Genomic DNA, 24,661 nt, shown 5'->3' with positions numbered 1-24,661 from the left:
AGATAAGGAAATAATAATTTATCATAAAGAAGTTATTTCGGTTAGAAACAGTACAATATAATGAATAACAAATGTAGATGAGAATTTAGTATGTGAGAAGCTAATTACATCTCCACATATCATAGACAATTGACAAAAACACAATGGCCCTGATTTATCAAGATTAGCAATGATGAGGGGGCATGTAAGAATGTGTGAACATAAATTCCCTCTAAAAACTAGCTTCATTTTACAATATTTAAAAAATACACCTACCCAGTGAAAAAAGAAGGTTTGATACCAAAATAAATACACTGACCAACATTAATTTGCCTACAGATTCCCTGCAATAAACCTAGATGGATCCCTACCTGGCTGTGGAGGTTGGCACCCTAAAGGACTCAACGTGGCCTATCCCTCACTTCCCTATCACCGCCCTCTCAACAAGGTTGGAAACAATATTTAATAGAGTAGGGATGAAGAGAGCCTTTTGAAAAAATACACTCTATAGACAAATTTTGCAGAAATCTTGTATGGCAACATTAATCATAATCCATCTGTAGTCATAGCTCATATTCCACCAAGTAATCTACTTTACACAGATATAATATATCCGTCAGGTATGTGCCCTGTTGGGCAATATTAACCACACTAGGCAGTAAAGAGTGACCAATTTGCATCGATCAAACATCTCCTACCAACGCCCTACAATAAGGCTGAAAATACCTAAAAAATAGAGTATAGAGTGAATAGTGTCACTGTTCATCATGACATCCGGCCTCTAACATCTACAATACCTCCTGATGAACCGTGATAACGAGGAAATGAGTCAGGGAGCATCCAACTCAGATAAGCGCATTCCTTAATATCTAAAAATCAATATGTTTACTGTACTCTATTTTTTAGGTGTGTTCAGTCAATCTTTTTTTCTGGGGTTCCCCTGTAAACTAGCCAGTAAAGGCTAAGCAAACATCTGTGAGCTGATATTAATACCCTGGGAACCTTTATGGCTATTGGCTCCTTCCCAGAATATTAACATCAGCTCTTAGCTTTCCCTCTGCTGGTTAAGAAAATTACGAGCCCACGCAATTTTTTTAGGGTATGTTCCCAAGGTCAGGAACCGGCAGCGCTTTGGACACAGCACATGTCTGCTCCATCCAAAGCGCTGCCGGCTTTTGAATGCAGGTTTAAAAACAGTCAATGAAATATTTTACCTGACAAAAGAAATCCTCTGTGATCCCATGCTGTAATGTCAGTATTTTTGTTAATCAGACCGCCGCCATCTTTGTGCAGACAGATAGCGGTGGTTACATTAAAACTGCGCATGCGCTCCTCCTGTACAAAGATGGCGGCGGTCAGTGAATCATTCAGCTGATCCCGGCGGCGACGTGTTCACGACAGTGTTCTGCTGTTGGTACTCTGCAAGAGGCTGCATACGGCATATACAGTGTGAGTGTGGTGCATACGGCGTATACAGTGTGTTTGTGTTGAATACAGCATATACAGTGTGGTGTGTACAGCGTATACAGTGTGTGGTGCGTACGGTGTACACAGTGTGTGTTGCGACGGTGTTCTGCTGGTGGTATCGCGCAAGAGGCTGGTACCACCAGCAGTTTCCATATTGAGAGTGAGACACCCATCACTTGGGTGTCCTAATATGGATGTCGGTGAATTTCCGCCGATTGGAATTCTGGGATCCGGAAACATCTGGACAGAACAGGATGTGAAGAAATTACAAGAGAAGTATATATCAAGATATATATAATTATATTATATTCACTTATTTGTTTTGTGTGTGTGTAAACTTTATATTTGAACATGATATGTAATGACATTATGGAGAATGTAAAGGAAGGCTTTGGACTAGGAAATGACATCACAATTTTTTTTTTGTTAAATAATATATCTTCACTTAGCTTGCAAATCCGCATATAAATCCGAATGAAAATCCGCATCAAAAATGCGCAGATTTTCAACTGCGTTTTCTGCCAAGAGAGGCAGATAATGGGCAGATTTTTACAAGAGCAAATCCGCGACATGTGCACACACCCTTAGGCTATGTGCACACATTGCGGATTTTTCTGCGGATCCGCAGCGGATTGGCCGCTGCGGATTCGCAACAGTTTTCCCTGAGTTTACAGTACCAGGTAAACCTATGGAAAACAAAATCCGCAGTGCACATGCTGCGGAAAACAACGTGAGGAAACGCTGCGTTGCTTATTCCGCAGCATGTCAATTCTTTCAGGTTTACACCTGCTCCATAATAGGAATCCGCAGGTGTAAAACCGCAGGTGGAATCCGCACAAAATCCGCAAAAAAATTGCGGTAAATCCGTGGTACTTCCGCAGGAAATCCGCAGTGCGGTTTACCTGCAGATTTACTAAAATCAGTCCGGAAAAATCCGCAGAGTAATCCGCAGCGTGTCCACATACCCTTACTGAGGGGTTGTGCACTTTTGCCAAACCAGGGGAGTGTGCACAATCCCTCAGAGGGGAGGAGGGGCTTGAGAAGACAAAATAGCATGATGGAGGTCCTGGATGCAGAGAAAAGCAGCGTGTTTTCTGCAAGGACAGCTGCATAAGGCAGGGTACCAGTCCCTGGAGCACAGAGACTCTGAAAGTCTGTGCTAAAGTGTGAGTCTGCTCGGTCTTTATATAACTAGCAGAAGAATGCTTTTGCTAGGGAGCAGGGATGAGTGAATTTGCTCGGGTTCCCTCTTATTCAGGAAGCTATAGCGTTTGCCGAATAAGCTGCAGAGGAAACCCGGCTTACTGGATGGGGCCGGCCGATCAGCTGATCGGCACCGCAGCTGCATGTGTCGCGACTGTGTCAGTCACGACACATGCAGGGAGAGCCTGTGTGTTGGGCTGTCCATGCATGTGTTGTGACTGTGACACTGCCGCGACACATGCAGCTGCGGCACCGATCAGCTGATCTGCTGGCAAGCTCCATGTATCCGGGTTCTCTCTGCAGATTATTCGGCAAGCACTATAGTTTGTTGAATAAGAGGGAACCCGAGCAAATTCTTTCATCTCTACTAGAGAGCTCAGCAACTGTGTGGAATCAGGGACACTGTTCTAAGAAGTAAGTGTTTTGACAGGATTCACGTTGCCTGCTCGCTGGAAGGGATCACGGACAGAGCCGCCATCAGGGCATTACTGCCCTGACTGCGTATGGGGCCCAGTGAGCAGAGGGGGCCCTCAGTGGGCCCGCTCACTGAGCCCCAGTGACAGGATTCTGTCAGTGCAGTAACTGAACCTGCGTCAGAGACAGGTTCAGCTAAAATCTATTGATGTGTGGGAGGCTGGCAGCTGACGTCAGCGCACATAACGCTGGCGTATGACGTCATTGTAATTCGCCGGCCAGTACACGCTTGAAATGGATGGAGGGGACGTCGCCGCTATACGGTGGCCAGGTAAGAAGAACGTGTTATTTCGGTTTTATTGAAAGCGGCAAGCCGCAATATGTTTGGACTGTAAGATGGAGACACATGGACCATTTGTCTCCATCCTGGTCCATGATCCTGCTCCACGTGACATGGTGCAGGATCATGGGGCAGGATGGAGACAAGTGGGGCAGGATGGAGTCACATCGTGCAGGATTATGGGGCAGGATGGAGACAGATGGGGAGGGATGGAGATATATGGTACAGGATGAAGACAGATGATGGAGACAGATGGGGCAGGATGGAGACAGATGGAGCAGGATGGAGACAGATGGGACAGGAACATGGTGCAGGATGGAGACACATGGTGCAGGATCGTGTGGCAGGATGGAGACAGATGGGGAAGGATGGTGACAGACGGGACAGGAACATGGGGCAGGATGGAGACACACGGGGCAGGACCATGGGACGGATGGGGCAGGACCACGGGTCAGATGAGACAGAATCATGGGACAGATGAGACAGGATCATGGGACAGATGAGGCAGGCTCATAGGACAGATGGGGTAGGATGGAGACAGATGGGGCAGGATGGAGATAGATGGAGACACACAGGGCAGAATCATGAGACACACTGGGCAGGATCATGGGACAAATGGGGCAGGAACATGGGACAGATGGGGCAGGAACATGGGGCAGGATGAAGACAGTTGGGGCAGTATCATGGGATAAGATGGAGACAGATGGGGCAGTATCATGGGGCATGATGGAGACAGATGGTGCAGTATGGAGACATATGGGGCAGGATGGAGACAGATGGGGCTGGATCATGGTGCAGGATAGAGACTGAAGGGGCAGGATGGAGACACATGGTGCAGGATCATGAAGCAGGATGGAGACAGATGGTGCAGGATGGAGACAGATGGAGACACATAGGGCAGGATCATGGGACAGATGGGGCAGAATCATGGGACAGATGGGGCAGAATCATGGGACAGATGGGGGCAGGATCATGGGACAGATGGGGGCAGGATCATGGGACAGATTTGGCAGGATGAGGAGATCAGATGGGGCAGAAGGGGACAGATGGGGTAGGATCATGGGACAGATTGGGCAGGATGAGGAGATCAGATGGGGCAGAATGGGACATCACATGGGGGCAGAATGGATGCTCATGAGGGCAGGATGAGAGAACATATGGGGCCAGGATGGGAGAACATAAGGCTGAAGCCAGGAATGAGATACAAGGGGAGAAGGATGGGGAATATTACTACAGGGGCTAATTAAGGGATATTATTACTGCAGTGATGCATTTTATTTTTTGAGGATACTGTTTTCAATGGGGGGTCCTCTTACTGTGCAGACCGACATTGTCACCATTTTTCTTCATCTGGTATAGCGTAGAAGTTGGGAAAAGATTAAGTAATCTGCTTAGCAAGCGGTGCTCTAGATAACTGTGTTATTTCCTGCAGAGACGAGTCCTGGCTGGAAGAAGTGATGGCGGTCTGTGCTTGGTGAAGATGAAAAGCGAAGATGAATGACTTCATCTAGAGACATCACTTGTGAGTCAGTGTAATACATGTACATGCACACCATACACTATATACTGTGTACAGATCTCCGGTGTATAATATCACTGGTAATCACTGTATTACCCATACACTGACACTATATACAGAGCTCTTGTGTACAATGTCACCATGATCACTGTATAACCTGTACACTGACACTGTATACAGAGCTACTGTGTATAACGTCACTGGTGATCACTGTATTACCTGTACACGGACACTAAATATGAAGTACAGATCTCCTGTTTATAATGGCACTTATGATGATATTAGTATTGTGTGGTTTTTTTTTTTTTAATTAATGATCAGTATTGTAGTATTCAGTCACTATGTGGTGGCAATATGTGATCTGGTCATGGTGTGGCAGTATTTGTTCCTTGTATGTGCTATTATTTGGTCACTGTGGTGATAATATCTGGTCTGGTCATGGTGCGGTGGTATTTGTCCCTTGTATGTGATATTATTGGTCATTTTAAAAACTGAAAATAAATTAAAAGTATACCTAAGTTGTATTGGATATTTTAACAAATGTTTCATAATTTACAGTAGAGTAGGGCCTGGCCAAAAGAGTCTACCTTGTCATGGTGGCGGACTAAAAAATCTTTTGGCCAAAACAAAAGCTGCTGGCTACGTATGTTATCTGGTGATGGGAACTGTTAATGTGTGATTGGTGAGGATGTTTTGCAGAAGTGGAGTTTTTCCAAGAGAGGGCGATGGGACTGAGGATTGTCATAGGGTGGATCCTGAGTCTCAAGGGGGCCCAAAAATTTTGCCAATATGGGGTCCTGAAATTCCTAGTGGCATCCCTGATCACGGATCCAGTAACTGTTTACTTTGGACCCCTGGGTATCCAATGAATAATTTACCAGAGGTATAATTAGCAAGAAGAAGGCTATACAACCTAACATCAGAGAAACTGAACCCTCACTTCACAGGTCTGACCAAAACTCTAAGTGAATTGTATGGAAGCTTTTGGAACTGTTTGCAGAACTTCAGTAAAAGGTACTAACTGATCATTACCCAGTCCCAAGTTCCATTACGCCATTCCAGTTACAATTTCCATGTGAGCCAGCCCTAGTTGGGAAGGGGACAATCATCTGGCACGGTCTATCACCATCTAACTCCCAGGGACCTTCATTAGTGCCCGGCCATACCAGGCCGAACATCCCAACTGGCGTCATGAACCTTTTAATTATTTTGACTATTAACCCCACAATTGGCAAAGACGCACCCCCGGTCGGACTCGACGAGCACTTGGACCGCCGTGACCCAATCCTGTTACTGCAGCGCCCTGGCAAGGGTGACACTCATGCACCTCGCTACAAATCTTTGTCTGTCAGGAACTGGAGTAAGTTTTTAAATATAAGAAAAGCCACAGTAAGTCACGAATTAGATGACCTTTGGTGCTACACCCCAGCTCCACCCATTTTGATAGAACTAAGCGAAACTGCATGAAAAACACCAAGTCACAAATTTTAAATTTTTCAAAGCAAATGATGCCAGAATTATGTCATAATCACTGATGAATCGGGACCCATGAGTTTAAAGCAGGGGCCTAAATGCCTTTTGAGGCAAACAAAATATATGCTTTGGTCAGAGAAGTTCGGCTCCGGTTCATCTGATACATTTGCCACTAAGCTGTGAGAAACTGTCTAGTCTAGATTAATGGCTTGTAACAGTACAAACAGGGAAGCGTGGAATCCTAAAAAACAAGAAAAAGGCAGAAAGGGAAAAACAAAGACTGGTTGGCCAAGCTTAACACCATGAAGTGAAGGAGAGGGCATTCATTTAGACATGCTACTTGCAGACTTTAATGTCTACAATCAAGATGGCCAGAAAAAGCTGAATTTTTCCCTTTTAAATACCAATTTAAATTCTGGAAGCATAATTAGAGACAGTAATTACTAATATGTATAACTAATATATCAGTAACACAAAACAGGTTATACATGTAAAATAGCCAATAGCTGTACTATTGTGAAGATTCTATTCCAGATGAATAAGGATCTCAGTGGCACTTATTACATATCCAATGGGGAGGTGATGTGTTTTAAAATTAACAGTTTTCACCAAGAACATGAGACCAAAAGGAAAGACTGACAGGAAATTGTACAGCAAAAAGACTGTTATGGAAGAAAGTGATAAGACAAACTTACTGAGAGAGGTGGAGAGAGTATCATCATGGGTAATAATTTTTTTTTTTAATTGCATTATTGAAATTTGGGCAATTAAAGGGGTTATGCAGAGCCATGATTTTTACGGCAAGCACTGACTTCATTTTGCAAAACCTAACAGTGTGCAACAAACCCACTGTTAGGATTCAGCTCTGCTTGCCAGTTTGATCGGTCATTATGTGACCTAAAGTATGCAATGTACCTACTTGCAATCACAAGCTGACTAGATTCTGATTCTTTTCTCTCAATGCTCTAGTGAGAAAAGCAGATGAAAATCTAGTCGGTACGTGACCCCAAGTTTGGAAATCGTCTTCTTGTGTTCATAAGTCGACTGCTCAAACTGGCAAGCAGAGTTGAATCCTAACAGCGTGACTATCATACATTGTTAGAATTCAGCTCATATAAAATTACATGTATTAAATGTACGTCAATGAGAAAACTGCTCTTAATGGTTTTGCTTAAATAAATCATTACTCACTGTTAGGATTAACCCCTTAGTGTCAGAACCAATTTGGTACTTAATGACCAAGCCAATTTTTACAATTCTGACCACTGTCACTTTATGAGGTTATAGCTCTGGAACACTTCAACGTATCCCATTGATTCTGAGATTGTTTCTTTTCGTGACATATTGTACTTTATGTTAGTGGTAAAATTTCTTTGATATAACTTGCGTTTATATTTGAAAAAAAAAAGGAAATTTGGCAAAAATTTTGAAAATTTTGCTATTTTCAAACTTTTAATTTTTGTACCCGTAAATCAGAGAGTGGTGCCACACAAAGTAGTTCATAAATAACATTCCCACATGTCTACTTTACATCAGCACAATTTTGGAAACATAATTTTTTTTTTTTTTTTTGTTAGGACGTTGAAGTGAGTTTGGGGGGGGTCAATATAACAGAAAATACCCCAAAGTGACACCATTCTAAAACCTTCACCCCTCAAGGTGCTCAAAACCACATTCAAGTTTATTATCCCTTCAGGTGCTTCACGAGAACTAAAGCAATGTGGAAGGAAAAAATGAACATTTTACTTTTTTCACAAAAAAATTACTGTGGAACCAATTTTTTTTATTTTCACAAGGGTGTCGGGAGAAAATGAACCACAAAATTTGTGGTGCAACTTCTCCTGAGTATGCTGATACCTCGTATGTGGATGAAATCCATTGTTAAGGCGCATGGTCGTCTAATAGTTAGATGGAGACCTGGAGAGGCGTACAAGCCGGAGGGTCTTGCACCCACTGTGAAATTTGGTGGAGGATCGTTGATGATCTGGGGATGCTTCAGCAAGGCTGGGATTGGGTAGGTTTATCTATGCGAAGGATGTATGAATCAAGCCGCATACAAGGTTATCCTGGAAAAACAGTTGATTCCTTCTGCTCAGGCAATGTTCCCCAACTCTGAGGACTGTTTTTTCCAGAAGGCCAATGCGCCATGCCACACAGCTAGGTCAATCATGGTGTGGATGAAGGACCACCACATCAAATCCCTGTCATGCCCAGCCCAATCTCCAGACCTGGACCCCATTGAAAACTTCTGGAATGTAATCAAGAGGAAGATGGATAGTCACAAGTCATCACCAAAGAACTGCTTAAATTTTTGTTCCAGGGGTGGCGCAAAGTCACCCAAAAGCTGTGTGAAAGACTGATGGAAAACATGCCAAGATGCATGAAAGCTATGATCAAAAATCATGGTTAATCCACAAAAATATTGATTTCTGAAAAAACAGAGAAACTGAAAATTTTGCAGTGGTCTCTTAATTTTTTGCCAGAGCTGTATATACTGAATGTAATATGTGTTTATATTACATAGATCGATAGAAGAAAAGATGGCAATTAATATGCCATGTACTGTAAAATCACTGCAGGAGCTGACAGGAGAGAAGACATGGATTACATACAGTAAATACATATAGATAGAAACTGTACACGTATTTAATTAATAAAAGATTATTTTTTGGAAAAAAAATGGTGTGGGCTCCTGCACAATTTTTGGAACTAGCAGAGGGAAAGCTGATGGCTGGGGGCAGATGTTTATAGCCTAGGAAGGGGGTAATACCCATGGAGCTTCCCAGGCTATATATAGTGACTAGCCGTGATGTCACTGAAGCTGCGTTCCCAGCTGAGCTGAACTGCGGTGACCTCGGTGAGATCACCGCTAGCACCATGAGAAAGTCGCACGTTGCAGAGGCAAGTTCACTGCAGTGAAATTCTCCCGGTGAACTCGCCTCTGTACCATGCAACTTTCTCACTGTGCTAGCGGGGATCTCACTGAGGTCACCACAGTTCAGCCCGACTGGGAACTCAGCCTTGGTGATGTCACCGCTACTCACTGAAGCTGCGCTCGCAGCAACTCATTCACCAGAGGTCCTCAGCCTGGACGGTCGAATCTAGGTACCGTCTAGGTTGACTATTTACCCCCAGACATAGATTACGGCGTGGGACAGAATGACGGACAGGTATGGTATATTGTTGCTTTTATTTTAGTTTTATTACAGGAAAACAATGGCTTCGGTGGAATGGACGAGGTCGTAAGTATGGTTTAATTGAGATTATTAAAGGAGTCTGTCATTTTTCAATTAAAGGACTTTATTCTTGGTGTTTTCTTACAATGTGACTATGGGGTTAGTAATGGGGGCGTCTTATTGAAGTCACCAGACAATACAAAGGTGACATCAACCCCCACCAACTATGACCCCACTTGCCACCGCTACAGGGTAAGTGCTAAGAGCCGGGAAAAGTGCCAGAATCTAATAGATGTGCCTTTTCTGGGCAGCTGTTGGCTGCTATTTTTAGCCCTTACTCCTTACCAGCCTGTGAATACCAGCCCCCAGCTGTCTGCTTTAGCAAGGCTGGTTGTCAAAGATGGGTGGAACCTCACGCCATTTTTTTAAAATGATTTATTTAAATTAAAAAATATGTTGTGGGGATCCCTCTATTATTGGTATCTAGCCTTGCAGAAGCTGACAGCTGAGTGTTGCAGCCCCCAGCTGTGAGTTTTGCCTGGCTTGTTATCAAAAACAGGGGGGAACCCACGCAGGTTTTTTTTTTTATTTATTTCCATGGCAGGAGAGGCTGATGAATATTCCCATCAGCCCCTCCTGCTCTCACTGATATTAGCGGCAGCAGGTGTGAGATGACAGGAGCAGTTGTCCCATCAGCTGGCGCCAGTGACCAGAGGTAAACTGTATACCTCTGATCACAGCTGAGCGCTCCCGCTGTCTTCTGACAGCGTGGGAACTGTGGCTCTCTTACAGGCAGGGATGATTTCACAGCATGCATATGACAGCATGTCAAACACTGTATTGTCAGCCACCCATTCAAGTGAATGGAGTTCAGGTCCGCTCTGCTGGATGACAGGCTTTATTTTATAGACTCATCATGCTACCATGCGGCCTGCCATCTAGATGTAGCGGAGCTGACTGATGTCACATCCTGCTGTCCTTGACTTTTCTGCAGCAAATACGCTGCAAAAAAAAGTCAACCTTCGTATTTGCAGAGATTGTTTCACCATCCATTCAAGTCAATGGGTGAAAAACGCTGCAAAAACGCTGAAAGTGACATGCTCTGTCAAAAAAACACTGCAAATCACAAACTCCTGATGACAAAAAAATCAATTTCTGAAATCTCATAAGCTATGCTGGTACTGTAATAAGCAGCTGAAAATTAGCATAAAAAACTGCAGCAAAAACACCCAGTGTGAACATACCCTCAGTCTGTCAATGATTTGAGACTGGGACGGAGGTTCACCTTCCAACAAGACAATGACTCAAAGCATACTGCTAAAGCAACACTCAAGGGATTTTAGGGGGAATGTGTAAACGTTTTGGAGTGTCTTAAGACTCGGAGACTGCTGTTCACCAGAGGAAAACATGTAACTTGAAGGATCTGGGGCAGTTTTACCTTGAGGGATGGGCAAGAATCCCAGTGGCAAGATGTGGAAAGCTCATAGAGACTTATCCAAAGAGACTTGCAGCTGTAATGGCCGCAAAAGGAGGTTCTACAAAGTACTGACTGTAGGGGAGTTAATAGTTAGGCACACTAATGTTTTCAGTTATTTTGTCATATTTGTTTGCTTCACAATAAAAAGAAAAACAAATGTTCACAACTGTAAGGCATGTTCTTTACATGAGCTGATGCAAACCCTAAAAAAACAGTGAAATTCCAGGTTGCGAGGTAGTAAAATACAGAAAATGCTAAGGGGGCGAATACTTTCGCAAGGCACTGTACAGCCTCAAACTTTAGTTAAATGGCTTAGTTATGCTTTATCGCAAAGGGTTATAGAACTACTAGCAGCATACAATTCCAGTAGTCCATTATGGCAAATTAGCACAATAGAAAATATCTTTTTAAAGTATGTACTTTATTGTGTGGAGAAGTAGTCAGGATGTCAAGGGGAAGTGAAGGAGCAAACTACATTAGTTATGTGCTAAACACTAATTGCTCTATTCATGAAGGTGTGCATGCCAGTTTTCTGACATAAAACACCTTTCAAGGGAACCTGTCATCCCCAAAATCGAAGGTGAGCTAAGCTCACCAGCATCAGGGGCTTATCTACAGCATTATGTAATGCTGTAGATAAGCCCCCGATGTATCCTAAAAGATGAGAAAAAGAGGTTAGATTATACTCACCCAGGGTCGGTCCCACTTTGGTGGGCGTGTCGCGGTCCGGTCCTGGGCCTCCCATCTTCTTACAATGACGTCCTCTTCTTCTCTTCACACTGCGGCCCCGGCGCAGGCGTACTGCAGTACTTTGCTCTGCCCTCAAAAAGGCAGACAAAGTACGCCTGCGCCAGAGCCGCAGCGTGCAGACAAGAGGACGTCATCTGATGAAGATGGGAGGCGCCGGACTGGACCGCAACACCCACTGGACCGGTCCGCAGCGGAACCGCCCCTGGGTGAGTATAATATAACCTCTTTTTCTCATCTTTTAGGATACATAGGGGGCTTATCTACAGCATTCCAGAATACTGTAGATAAGCCCCTGATGCTGGTGGGCTTAGTTCACCTTCGATTTTGGGGGTGACAGGTTCCCTTTAAATGTTGCAAACTTTTTGCACAACTTGAAATTGTATGGAAAAAAAAATTTGGTGACTTTTAGCATTTTTACGTCAATCCCAGCCACCTTCTCCAAAATGGGTGCAGCTGAGTAAGGCCGGTTTCACACGTCAGTGGCTCCGGTACGTGAGGTGACAGTTTCCTCACGTACCTGAGCCACTGACACACAGACACATTAAAATCAATGCATCTGTTCAGATGTCATTGATTTTTTTGCGGACCGTGTCTCCGTGTGCCAAACACGGAGACATGTCAGTGTTCGTGGGAGCGCACGTATTACACGGACCCATTAAAGTCAATGGGTCCGTGTAAAACACGTACCGCACACGGACGTTGTCCGTGTGCAGTCCGTGTGCCGTGCAGGAGACAGCGCTACATTAAGCGCTGTCCCCCCCACTGGTGCTGAAGCCGCGATTCAATTCTTCCCTGCAGCAGCGTTTGCTGTAGAGAAGATATGAATAAATAAAGATCTATGTGCCAACCCTGTGCGCCCCCCGCCCTCCCACCCCCTGTGCGCCCCCCCGCTGTTCTGAAAATACTCACCCGGCTCCCTCGCTGGCTGGCACTGCTTCCTGTTCTGGCCGCATCTTCTACTGTATGAGCGGTCACGTGGTGCCGCCGATTACAGTCATGAACATGCGGCTCCACCTCCCATAGGGGTGGAGCCGCATATTCATTACTGTAAATGAGCGGCCCCACGTGACCGCATACAGGAGAAGATGCGGCCAGAACAGGAAGCAGCGCCGGCGAGGGAGCGAGCAGGATTAGTATTTTCAGAACAGCGAGGGGGGGGGGGGAGGAAGGGGGGCACATAGATCTTTATTTTAAACACAATTATTCATATCTTCTCCACAGCAAACGCTGCTGCAGGGAAGATAGGAATGGGGCTTCAGCACCAGATGCTGGTACGTGTGGTACCCAGCATGGTGCGTGTGGTACCCAGTGGGCACACGGGTGGCACACGTGTGCCATACTGATGTGCCACAGAAACGTAGGGGCACACGGACATGGATAATTCCGGTACCGATTTTTTTTCCGGTACTGGAATTATCTGGACGTGTGACACTGGCCTAAGACAGGGCATGGCTAAGCCCGCTTATGTAATTTAGTTAAATTTAAGCCATTTTGGTGGCATAAATTTTATTAGAAATGTACAGAAACATTTCTGGCAGAGGAAGTTTGAAGATACACCAAATTCACTAAGTGGACTCTTAAAGGGACACTGTCACCTGAATTTGGAGGGAACAATCTTCAGCCATGGAGGCGGGGTTTTTGATTCACCCTTTCCTTACCCGCTGGCTGCATGCTGGCTGCAATATTGGATTGAAGTTCATTCTCTGTCCTCCGTAGTACATGCCTGCACAGTGCAATCTTGCCTTCCGCAGGCGTGTACTATGGAAGACAGAGAATGAACTTCAATCCAATATTGCAGCCAGCATGCAGCCAGCAGGCAAGGAAAGGGTGAATCAAAAACCCCAAAACCCCGCCTCCATGGCTGAAGATTGTTCCCTCCAAATTCAGGTGACAGTGTCCCTTTAACCCCTTTACCCCCAAGGGTGGTTTGCACGTTATGGACCGGGCCAATTTTTACAATTCTGACCACTGTCCCTTTATGAGGTTATAACTCTGGAACGCTTCAACGGATCCCGGTGATTCTGACATTGTTTTCTCGTGACATATTGTACTTCATGATAGTGGTAAAATTTCTTTGATATTACCTGCGTTTATTTGTGAAAAAAACAGAAATATGGGGAAAATTTTGAAAATTTTGCAATTTTCCAACTTTGAATTTTTATGCAATTAAATCAGAGATATGTCACACAAAATACTTAATAAGTAACATTTCCCACATGTCTACTTTACATCAGCACAATTTTGGAACCAAAATTTTTTTTTGTTAGGGAGTTATAAGGGTTAAAAGCTGACCAGCAATTTCTCATTTTTACAACACCATTTTATTTTAGGGACCACATCTCACTTGAAGTCATTTTGAGGGGTCTATATGATAGAAAATACCCAAGTGTGACACCATTCTAAAAACTGCACCCCTCAAGGTTCTGAAAACCACATTCAAGAAGTTTATTAACCCTTCAGGTGTTTCACAGGAATTTTTGGAATGTTTAAATAAAAATGAACATTTAACTTTTTTTCACAAAAAATTTACTTCAGCTCCAATTTGTTTTATTTTACCAAGGGTTACAGGAGAAAATGGACCCCAAACCTTGTTGTACAATTTGTCCTGAGTACACCGATACCCCATAAGTGGAGGTAAACCACTGTTTGGGCGCATGACAGAGCTTGGAAGCGAAGGAGCGCCATTTGACTTCTCAATGCAAAATTGACTGGAATTGAGATGGGACGCCATGTTGTGTTTGGAGAGCCACTGATGTGCCTAAACATTGAATCCCCCCACAAGTGACACCATTTTGGAAAGTAGACCCCCTAAGGAACTTATCTAGAGGTGTGGTGAGCACTTTGACCCACCAAGTGCTTCACAGAAGTTTATAATGCAGAACCGTAAAAATAAAAAATCATATTTTTTTCACAAATTATCTTTTCGCCCCCAATTTTTTATTTTCCCAATGGTAAGAGAAGAAATTGGAACAAAAAAGTTGTTGTACAATTTGTCCTGAGTACGCTGATACCCCATATGTGGGGGTAAACCACTGTTTGGGCGCATGGGAGAGCTCGGAAGGGAAGGAGCGCCTTTTGACTTTTCAATGCAAAATTTACTGGAATTGAGATGAGACGCCATGTTGCGTTTGGAGAGCCACTGATGTGCCTAAACATTGAAACCCCCCACAAGTGACACCATTTTGGAAAGTAGACCCCTAAGGAACTTATCTAGAGGTGTGGTGAGCACTTTGACCTACCAAGAGCTTCACAGAAGTTTATAATGCAGAGCAGTAAAAATAAAACAAACATTTTTTCCCACAAAAATTATTTTTTAGTCCCCAGTTTTGTATTTTCCCGAGGGTAACAGGAGAAATTGGACCCCAAAAGTTGTTGATCAATTTGTCCTGAGTGCGCTGATACCCCATATGTGGGGGGGAACCACCGTTTGGGCGCATGGGAGGGCTCGGAAGGGAAGGAGCGCCATTTGGAATGCAGACTTAGATGGAATGGTCTGCAGGCGTCACATTGCGTTTGCAGAGCCCCTAATGTACCTAAACAGTAGAAACCCCCCATAAGTGACCCCATATTGGAAACTAGACCCCCCAAGGAACTTATCTAGGTGTGTTGTGAGAACTTTGAGCCCCCAAGTGTTTCATTACAGTTTCTAACGCAGAGCCGTGAAAATAAAAATAAAAAATTCCCCCCAAAATTATTTTTTAGCCCCCAGTTTTGTTTTTTCTCGAGGGTAACAGGAGAAATTGGACCCCAAAAGTTGTTGTCCAATTTGTCCTGAGTGCGCTGATACCCCATATGTGGGGGGGAACCACTGTTTGGCCGCATGGGAGGGCTGGGAAGGGAAGGAGCGCCATTTGGAATGCAGACTTAGATGGAATGGTCTGCAGGTGTCACATTGCGTTTGCAGAGCCCCTAATGTACTTAAACAGTAGAAACCCTCCACAAGTGAACCATTTTGGAAAGTAGACCCCCTAAGGAACTCATCTAGATGTGTTGTGAGAGCTTTGAACCCCCAAGTGTTTCACTACAGTTTAGAACGCAGAGCCATGAAAATAAAAAATCTTTTTTTTTCCCACAAAAATTATTTTTTAGCCCCCAGTTTTGTATTTTCCCAAGGGTAACAGGACAAATTGGACCCCAAAAGTTGTTGTCCAATTTGTCCTGAGTACGCCGATACCCCATATGTTGGGGTAAACTCCTGTTTGGACACACGGGAGAGCTCGGAAGGGAAGGAGCACTGTTTTACTTTTTCAACGCAGAATTGGCTGGAATTGAGATCGGACGCCATGTCGCGTTTGGAGAGCCCCTGATGTGCCTAAACAGTGGAAACCCCCCAATTATAACTGAAACGCTAATCCAAACACACCCCTAACCCTAATCCCCAATGGTAACCCTAACCACACCTCTAACCCAGACACACCCCTAACCCTAATCCCAACCCTATTCCCAACCGCAAATGTAATCCAAACCCTACCCCTAACTTTAGCCCCAACCCTAACTGTAGCCTTAACCCTAACCCTAGCCCTAACCCTAATAGGAAAATGGAAATAAATACATTTTTTTAATTTTTTTTATTTTTCCCTAACTAAGGGGGTGATGAAGGGGGGTTTGATTTACTTTTATAGCGGGTTTTTTAGTGGATTTTTATGATTGGCAGCCGTCACACACTGAAAGACGCTTTATATTGCAAAAAATATTTTGAGAGCTATAATTTTTCCATATTTGAGTCCACAGAGTCATGTGAGGTCTTGTTTTTTGCGGGATGAGTTGACGTTTTTATTGGTAACATTTTCGGGCACGTGACATTTTTTGATCGCTTTTTATTCCGATTTTTGTGAGGCAGAATTACCAAAAACCAGCTATTCATGAATTTCTTTTGGGGAAGGCGTTTATACCATTCCGCGTTTGGTAAAATTGATAAAGCAGTTTTATTCTTCGGGTCAGTACGATTACAGAGATACCTCATTTATATCATTTTTTTATGTTTTGGCGCTTTTATACGATAAAATCTATTTTATAGAAAAAATAATTATTTTTGCATCGCTTTATTCTGAGGACTATAACTTTCTTATTGTTTTGCTGATTATGCTGTATGGCGGCTCATTTTTTGCGGGACAAGATGACGCTTTCAGCGGTACCATGGTTATTTATATCTGTCTTTTTGATCGCGTGTTATTCCACTTTTTGTTCGGCGGTATGATAAAGCGTTGTTTTTTGTCTCGTTTTTTTTTTTTTTTCTTACGGTGTTTACTGAAGGGGTTAACTAGTGGGACAGTTTTATAGGTCGGGTCGTTACGGACGCGGCGATACTAAATATATGTACTTTTATTGTTTTTTTTAATTTTAGATAAAGAAATGTAATTATGGGAATAATATATATATTTTTTTTTCATTATTTAGGATTTTTTTTTTTTTTTTTTTACACATTTGTAAAAATTTTTTTTAACTTTTTTAATTTGTCCCAGAGGGGGACAATACAGATCGGTGATCTGCCAGTTTGCACAGCACTCTGATAGATCACCGATCTGTCTCAGAGCGCTGCAGCGTTACCAAGCGCCGGCTCTGAGCAGGCACTTGGTAAGGCACCTCCCTCCCTGCAGGACCCAGATCCGCGGCCATCTTGGATCCGGGACTTGCTGCAGGAAGGAAGGTAGGAGACCCCCGGAGCAACGCGAGCACATAGCGTTGCTGCGGGGGTCTCAGGGAAGCCCGCAGGGAGCCCCCTCCCTGCGCGATGCTTCCCTGCACCGCCGGCACATCGCGATCATGTTTGATCGCGGTGTGCCGGGAGTTAATGTGCCGGGGGTGGTCCGTGACCGCTCCTGGCACATATTGCCGGATGTCAGCTGCGATAAGCAGCTGACACCCGGCCGCGATCGGCCGCGCTCCCCCCGTGAGCGCGGCCGATCGCCTAAGACGTACTAATCCGTCCTTGGGAAGTAAAGCCCGCCCCACATGGACGGAATAGTACGTCTAATGGCAGAAAGGGGTTAAAGCATCATTCCATAGGTTTTGTTTTTTTTTCTTCCTTTTACTGATGAAGTGCTGTCACTATTCTAAGTTCCTTGTGCCTAGTATTATATTCACTAGCCACCATCTTCTTGTTATCGGCACCGCTCCGGTTGTTTTCGACCTGTCGGATGGCTCCAGTGTTTGCTGGGCAGACTGGATGTCACAACAATGAAAGCCAGAACAAGGCCAGGACAAGGCTCCCAAAAACTTGGGCTATGTGCACACGTTCAGGTTTTTTCGCGTTTTTTTTCACGCCAAAAACGCTATAAAAACACATTTAAAACGCATACATTATGCATTCTATCATTTAGAATACATTCTGCATGTTTTGTGCACATGGATGCGTTTTTTTCCGTGAAAAAATGAGCATGTTCATTATTTTTGCGGATTTTCTGCGTTTTTCCCGCAATTCTATGAATTTGGGAAAAAACGCACAAAACGCGTGAAAAACGCGGTAAAAACGCATGCGGATTTCTGGCAGAAATGTCCGTTTTTTGTCAGGAAAAGTTTTGCCAGAAATCCTGACGTGTGCACATAGCCTTACACTGAGATCATTACCTCTCATTTCCTGTCAGTCAGAAGTTACAGTAACAAGATGGCGGATCCGGATCAGAGCGATGTCGGGAAGAGCTGAAGACGGCAGCTGTTAAAGGGACTCTGTCACCTGAATTTGGAGGGAACAATCTTCAGCCATAGGGGCGTGGTTTTTGGGTGTTTGATTCACCCTTTCCTTACCCGCCAGCTGCATGCTGCCTGCAATATTGGATTGAAGTTCATTCTCTGTCCTCCATAGTACATTGCCTTGTGCAGGCATGTACTACGGAGGACAGAGAATGAACTTCAATCCAATATTGCAGCCAGCATGCAGCCAGCGGGTAAGGAAAGGGTGAATCAAACACCCAAAAACCCCGCCCCTATGGCTGAAGATTGTTCCCTCCAAATCCAGGTGACAGTGTCCCTTTAATGACACAGGCCCTAATTGTTAACACCAAATATATCATGGACCCCAGCAGTGACCCAAAAGTTTACTGCATATTTAAAATCCAATATATAGTCATGTCTTTAACCACCTACAAAACATTTAGGGCAAACTCTATAGAAATGGCACAAATGCATCTCACATTATTATACGGGAGAACACACAAGCGGCTATGAACTTTCATTCCACTAATGACACTGTAATATAATTTATTGAATTTGTATTAATTACAGATAAGACTTAAACAAATGAATTTTTAGTAGATTTGTTTATCAGAATGTTGATACAGTAAATGTTTATAGGATTGCTTAAAGTCATTTATGACATCAGGCATATTGATTTTTCACATTTGAAACTCTAACTCCAATTTCAACAATGTATTGCTATAAAATAATGGAAAATCAAACGCTGTTAATACATGACTGTAGACTAAGACATGATTCAAGGCTTTAAAGCTGCCCTTAACTAAAGAAGACTTGTGACAATACAAAAAGAAATACAGTATGTGAGGTTCTGTTAATGTCAGCGATGTCACGATGGCGAGTCTCGCGCCTTTTCAGCACTGCCCTATTCACTGCGTTCACCGCTCTGCTGCTCTCTGTCAGGCTGCTCTCCTGAGTCCTCATGCAGCACTTCCAACTGTGCTACATATCTCTGCTGTCTACACCTGGCTATAGGGAAGTGCGGACAGATCCTGCAGGAATTTAACCCTGCTGTGTCCTGCAGGGTTTGTCTTCCCCAACCTAACTCCTGCCAGACAAGGGATATATTAGACAGCTCCTCCCTCCTCACATTTGCCTGAGCTTAGGTTCCTAGTTGCAATCTGGTCTCTAGGTATCCGTATTGGTGCATGTTTGATTTGTCTCTCCTGTTACCAACCCAGCTGTTCTATCTGACCTCTCTGATTCTGACCCTGGCTTTGTACTGTGAACTTGTGTTATCTGACCTGACCTCGAACCATCTATTTTTCTGTCTCACCATCCTGTACTTTCCATACCTTCTGTGACCCGTGGGGCAACTGTTGCAGGTCTGTGGACTGCCCTGGAATGACACCTGGTGAATACCTGAGACCAAGCCTATCTTCACCACCAGAGGCTCTAGCAAAAATAGGAAGTTGCTTAGTCATGCCCCTCCAGGGTAAGTCCGGTACGTGGTGCAGTGAGTCCACATCCACTGCCATCACAGTAAGCTCAGGCCATGGACTCTGCTGACAAATCCGGATCGGGTGACTTCCAAGTCTCTTGTACAAATCTTATACAAGGAAGTTCTTTCTATAAGTGAGCGTCAAAACCAGCTGATGCAGGCAATCAGTGTGGTGGTAACTCAGCTGCAGGACTTGTCCACCCTGTCCTGTGCCTCATTTATGACAGGTCACTCTTCCTCCGGACTACTGACTACTCCAGAGGATACACCTATGATTCCAGTTACTAGTGGAGCAGCTAAGCTTCAGCTACCACTTCCATTCTGCTTCGATGGAGACCCCAAGGAGAGCAATGGATTTATTAACCAGTACAAAATCCACTTCACTCTCTATGCCCATTTTGTTCTTGTTCTGACCAGACCAAGACTGAATTCATGGGCTCTCTTTTATCTGGACAAGCCCAGGCTTGGGCAAGCCCCATTTGGGAGCATGGCGGTCCTGAGAACCACGACGCAGGGAGATCCTGTAGATGGTTGTTGCAGTATTGAAGGAACCATACCATACCTTGTCTGCTGCCTCATCCCTGCTGACTCTAAGACAGAGCACAGACACCATAGCCCAGTATGCTTTACTCTTCTGTACCATGGTGGTGGAGTTGGCTTGGAATGAAGAAGCCCTGGTGTAAATCTTTTGGCAGTGTCTGTCTTGTCATATTAGGGATGAGTTGGCAAGTAGAGATTTTCCTTCGTCTCTGAGTGCCCTTATACAACTGGCTACTTGGAATGACCTCTGCTTCCATGATTGAGTTCTGGAAGAAGTTCAAGCATCTTCTAGTGTCAATGGACCACCTAGGTTGGCTACTACCTTCCAGTACCCTTTACTACCGCAAGTCACAATTCCTGCTATTGAGCTGATGCAAGTGGAGCAGGCCAAACTTTCTGTACAAGAGTGACAGTGTAGGTATAGAGACAATGTGTGCCCTGTATGTAAAAATTATCACCCCAAAACTTTTAACCGAAGAGGGGTATCTCTCCTTGGCAGCCCATTTAAACTCCAGCTCTGCTGCCATCTGGACCTGGTTATTCAGCTTTAGCTTCCTACGCAATAGCTTGAAGGTCTCTTGGTTATTGCCTTCATTGACGAACAACCCCTGGCAGAGCCTACTTGTCATGTCACGCTGCCAGTCACCCTGCAGATTGAAACTCAGCATTCAGAAAGAATCTCTCTCTCTACGTGCTACTTAGATCTGTAAATTCTGTTATTCTGGGTCTCCCATGGTTTTGTCTACACAAGTTGGTTGTTGACTGGTCCAACGGTCAGGTGCTTCTGTAGGGACAATTGTGTTCTAACAACTGCAGTGCCAAGGTCTTGCCTAAATCCCAGTCTTCCATGCATCTGGACTTGTCTTCCCTGCCCGAGATTCATGTGTTGTCTCCATCTTTTGACACTTCTGTTTCTGAGGAGTCCCAGCACATCTTTAACCTGGCTAAGATTGTTGAAGTTGTTCCTGTGCTTGTAAAAGACGACCCTCAGGATAAGACCTTTGCTTTGACTAGGAAGAGGAAAATTCTGCTTGGGGACAGGAATTCAATCAGGTCAAGGATGTTAGGGACTTTGTAACTGTTTGTCAATGGAGGACTAGAAATATGTCCTCCAGGAACAGGCCTGCAGAAAACATCTGCACCCCTATTATTCTTGGAAACTTTCTTTGGCAGTTTGGCCAAAAAAGGAGTGACATAAGTGGGGGTTCTGTCATGCTGGCGATTTGCACACCTTCTTATTGCCCCTTAGTCATGCCCCTTAGCTTAGTCATGCCCCTCCGAGGTAAGCCCAGACCAGGGCGCAGAGGGTCCACACCCACTGCTGTCACAAGCGCTCATATTACAGTAGATCTGTTCCATAACAGGCGGATGTAATTCCACTGGAGCAACAAATAGCACACTCTGATATAAAAAGTGAATCTGTAACAGACCCTTATAATGGAAGCTCCAGTGCAGATGCGAGTATACAGTATATTTCTACTTTTAATGGGAACCTGCTAACAGCTTTATGGCCATCAAATTAATTATGTGGCTGGGAAAAGTAGTAAAAATCAAGGTAGTAAAATTCAAAAAGACATGTCTCTAATAAACATTTATTGCATGTTAACCTTGATATCAATGAGGCTGCAAATGGAAACAGGGTGAGCCAAATCCAGATTTCTGAATGCAGTGAAGCCCTGCTTTTTTTCTTCTATTGAGCACCACCCTATCGTGTTTATTTGAGGGGTGAGGGCACAGGTTTCTGAGCTCTGCTACATCTAAAAATTCTGATTGTATCACAGCTGCTACACCCATTGATACATCGCTGGAATGAGGGTCTCTTTTCCTATATTATGCTGTCCTCAAATGAAGTCGAAAAAACCTGGTGCCATGTTCCATTTAAAGGGAATCTGTCACCCCAAAAATCGTATATGAGCTAAGACCACCGCCATCATGGGCTTATCTATAGCATTCTGGAATGCAGTAGATAAGCCCCTGATGTAACCTGAAAGGTAAGAACAGGTTATATTATACTCACCCAGGGGCAGTCCCGGTGCTGTCCAGTCCGATGGGCGTCGCGGTCCGTGTCAGGCGCCTCCCATCTTCATACGATGACGTCCTCTTCTGATCTTCATGCTGTGGCTCCGGCACAGGTGTACTCTGTCTGCCCTGTTGAGGGAGAGCAAAGTACTGCAGTGCGCAGGCACCGGGAAAGGTCAGAGGCCCAGCGCCTGCGCACTGCAGTACTTTGCTCTGCCCTCAACAGGACAGACAAGGTACGCCTGCACGGCAGCCGCGGCAGGAAGACAAGAGGACGTCATCATATTATTATTATTATTATTTATTTATATAGCACCATTGATTCCATGGTGCTGTACATGAGAAGGGGTTACATACAAGTTACAAATATCACATACAGTAAACAAACTAACAATGACGGACTGATACAGAGGGGCGAGGACCCTGCCCTTGCGGGCTTACATTCTACAGGATTATGGGGAAGGAGACAGTAGGTTGAGGGTTGCAGGAGCTCCGGTGTTGGTGAGGCGGTAGCTCCGGTGTTGGTGAGGCGGTAGCTCCGGTGTTGGTGAGGCGGTAGCTTCGTTGGTGATGAGGCAGCAGCGGTGTCAGTGCAGGCTGTAGGCTTTCCTGAAGAGATGAGTTTTCAGGTTCCGTCTGAAGGATCCGACTGTGGTTGATAGTCGGACGATCATATGAACATAGGAGGCACCGGACAGCGACAGCCATCGGACCCGGACCGCAGCGGGACCGCCCCTGGGTAAGTATAATATAACCTCTTTTTCTCATCTTTCAGGATACATCGGGGACTTATCCACAGCATTACAGAATGCTGTAGATAAGCCCGATGCTGGAGGCCTTAGTTCATATACGATTTTTGGGGTGACAAATTCCCTTTAACTACCCCACCCAGTGATATAATTAGTGAGGTGAGCCTAATGCTTTTTATGGGTTCACTTTGTTGCCTCATTGGTAGAATCCCTGAGGAGCCAGAATGCAGAACCCCCATAAGTGACCCCATTTTACAAACTACACCTCTGAATTAATTAATCTAGGGGTGCAGTGATCACCTCACAGGTGTGTCATATAGTTTTAAAACATTGGGCAGGGAAGAAAAATTAACATTTTTACCACCTAAATTTTGTTTTAGCCGCAGATTTTACATTTTAACTCTGTAAATAGGTAAAAATGGCACCAAAATGTATCCCACAATTTCTGCTGAATGTGGAAATACCTAACAGAGAGGTAGTAGGTTCAGCGTTATACCGGCTAAATGGATGGAACCACAAAATAGATATATAAAATCAGACTTATATTAAAAAGTCATTAAAAAAGACTAACAGCAATCATGAAAACGACATACATCACACAAAAAAGGGTGCACTCTAGGTAACACTATAAACTGTTTCCTAGCCCTTATTCCTGCCTCCCAGCGGACATTGGTAACCTTTAAATATAACCATGTAAATAGCACCCCCGTTCCTCAGTGGATGGCCCTCTTTGTTGCGAAAAGACCTATATGTAAGTGATAACAGACACACAATAATGCTTCACATAACAAGCCAGTGCAAACTAACCAAAGATAATGCTGGAAATAGTCAGCCCAGGTGCATTTCAACGATCAATCAAGATAAATATAGTCCATAGTTTGGACACCTGCCTCGACAGCGGAGATTAGCACCCTTCTTGGCAGCAGATATAGCGCCCCACTCCTCGATGGCTGCCCTATTTAATGCTTGTCCCACCAGACAATAATAGATATATACTCTCAATACTGCTGCACTAAGAAACAAAAGCATTAGACTTGGCAATATACGAGAATAATGTTAGAGATGCAGCATTCACAATGACAAAAAAAAAATAAATAAGGACACCCAGAAGACACCTATGGGATAAAGGTCTGACATGTAGGAACAAGGCGTGTCAGATCGTGCTCTGAGCATGGGCTGATAGGTGACGGACATCTTTACAGCTTGGGGTCACCATGAAGACCATAGGCATAAAGCGATTGCATAATGTTGTGCCGATGGCAGCACAGAGGGAGCTCTTTCCCTCTGCGATGCCCAGCGATGTCGCTGTCACAACTGACAGCGGCATCGCAGGGGTTAAACACCCACGATTGGTGCTATCACCGATCATGGGCGTCACTGCAGGGTGTGGGAGCTGACACCCTCACTCAATCATGACGGCGCTT

General features: G+C 44.4%; 1 protein-coding gene across 3 annotated transcripts in view; it reads right to left on the bottom strand.

Moving 5' to 3' along the window:
- IDUA (alpha-L-iduronidase) overlaps window positions 1–24,661 on the bottom strand; it is a 204,780-nt gene that overhangs the window by 77,714 nt on the left and 102,405 nt on the right. The window lies entirely within an intron of this gene.

This window comes from Ranitomeya imitator, chromosome 1 (assembly GCF_032444005.1).
Source record: "Ranitomeya imitator isolate aRanImi1 chromosome 1, aRanImi1.pri, whole genome shotgun sequence".
Classification (NCBI taxonomy): domain Eukaryota; kingdom Metazoa; phylum Chordata; class Amphibia; order Anura; family Dendrobatidae; genus Ranitomeya; species Ranitomeya imitator.
This window is presented reverse-complemented; position numbering and strand designations above follow the sequence as displayed.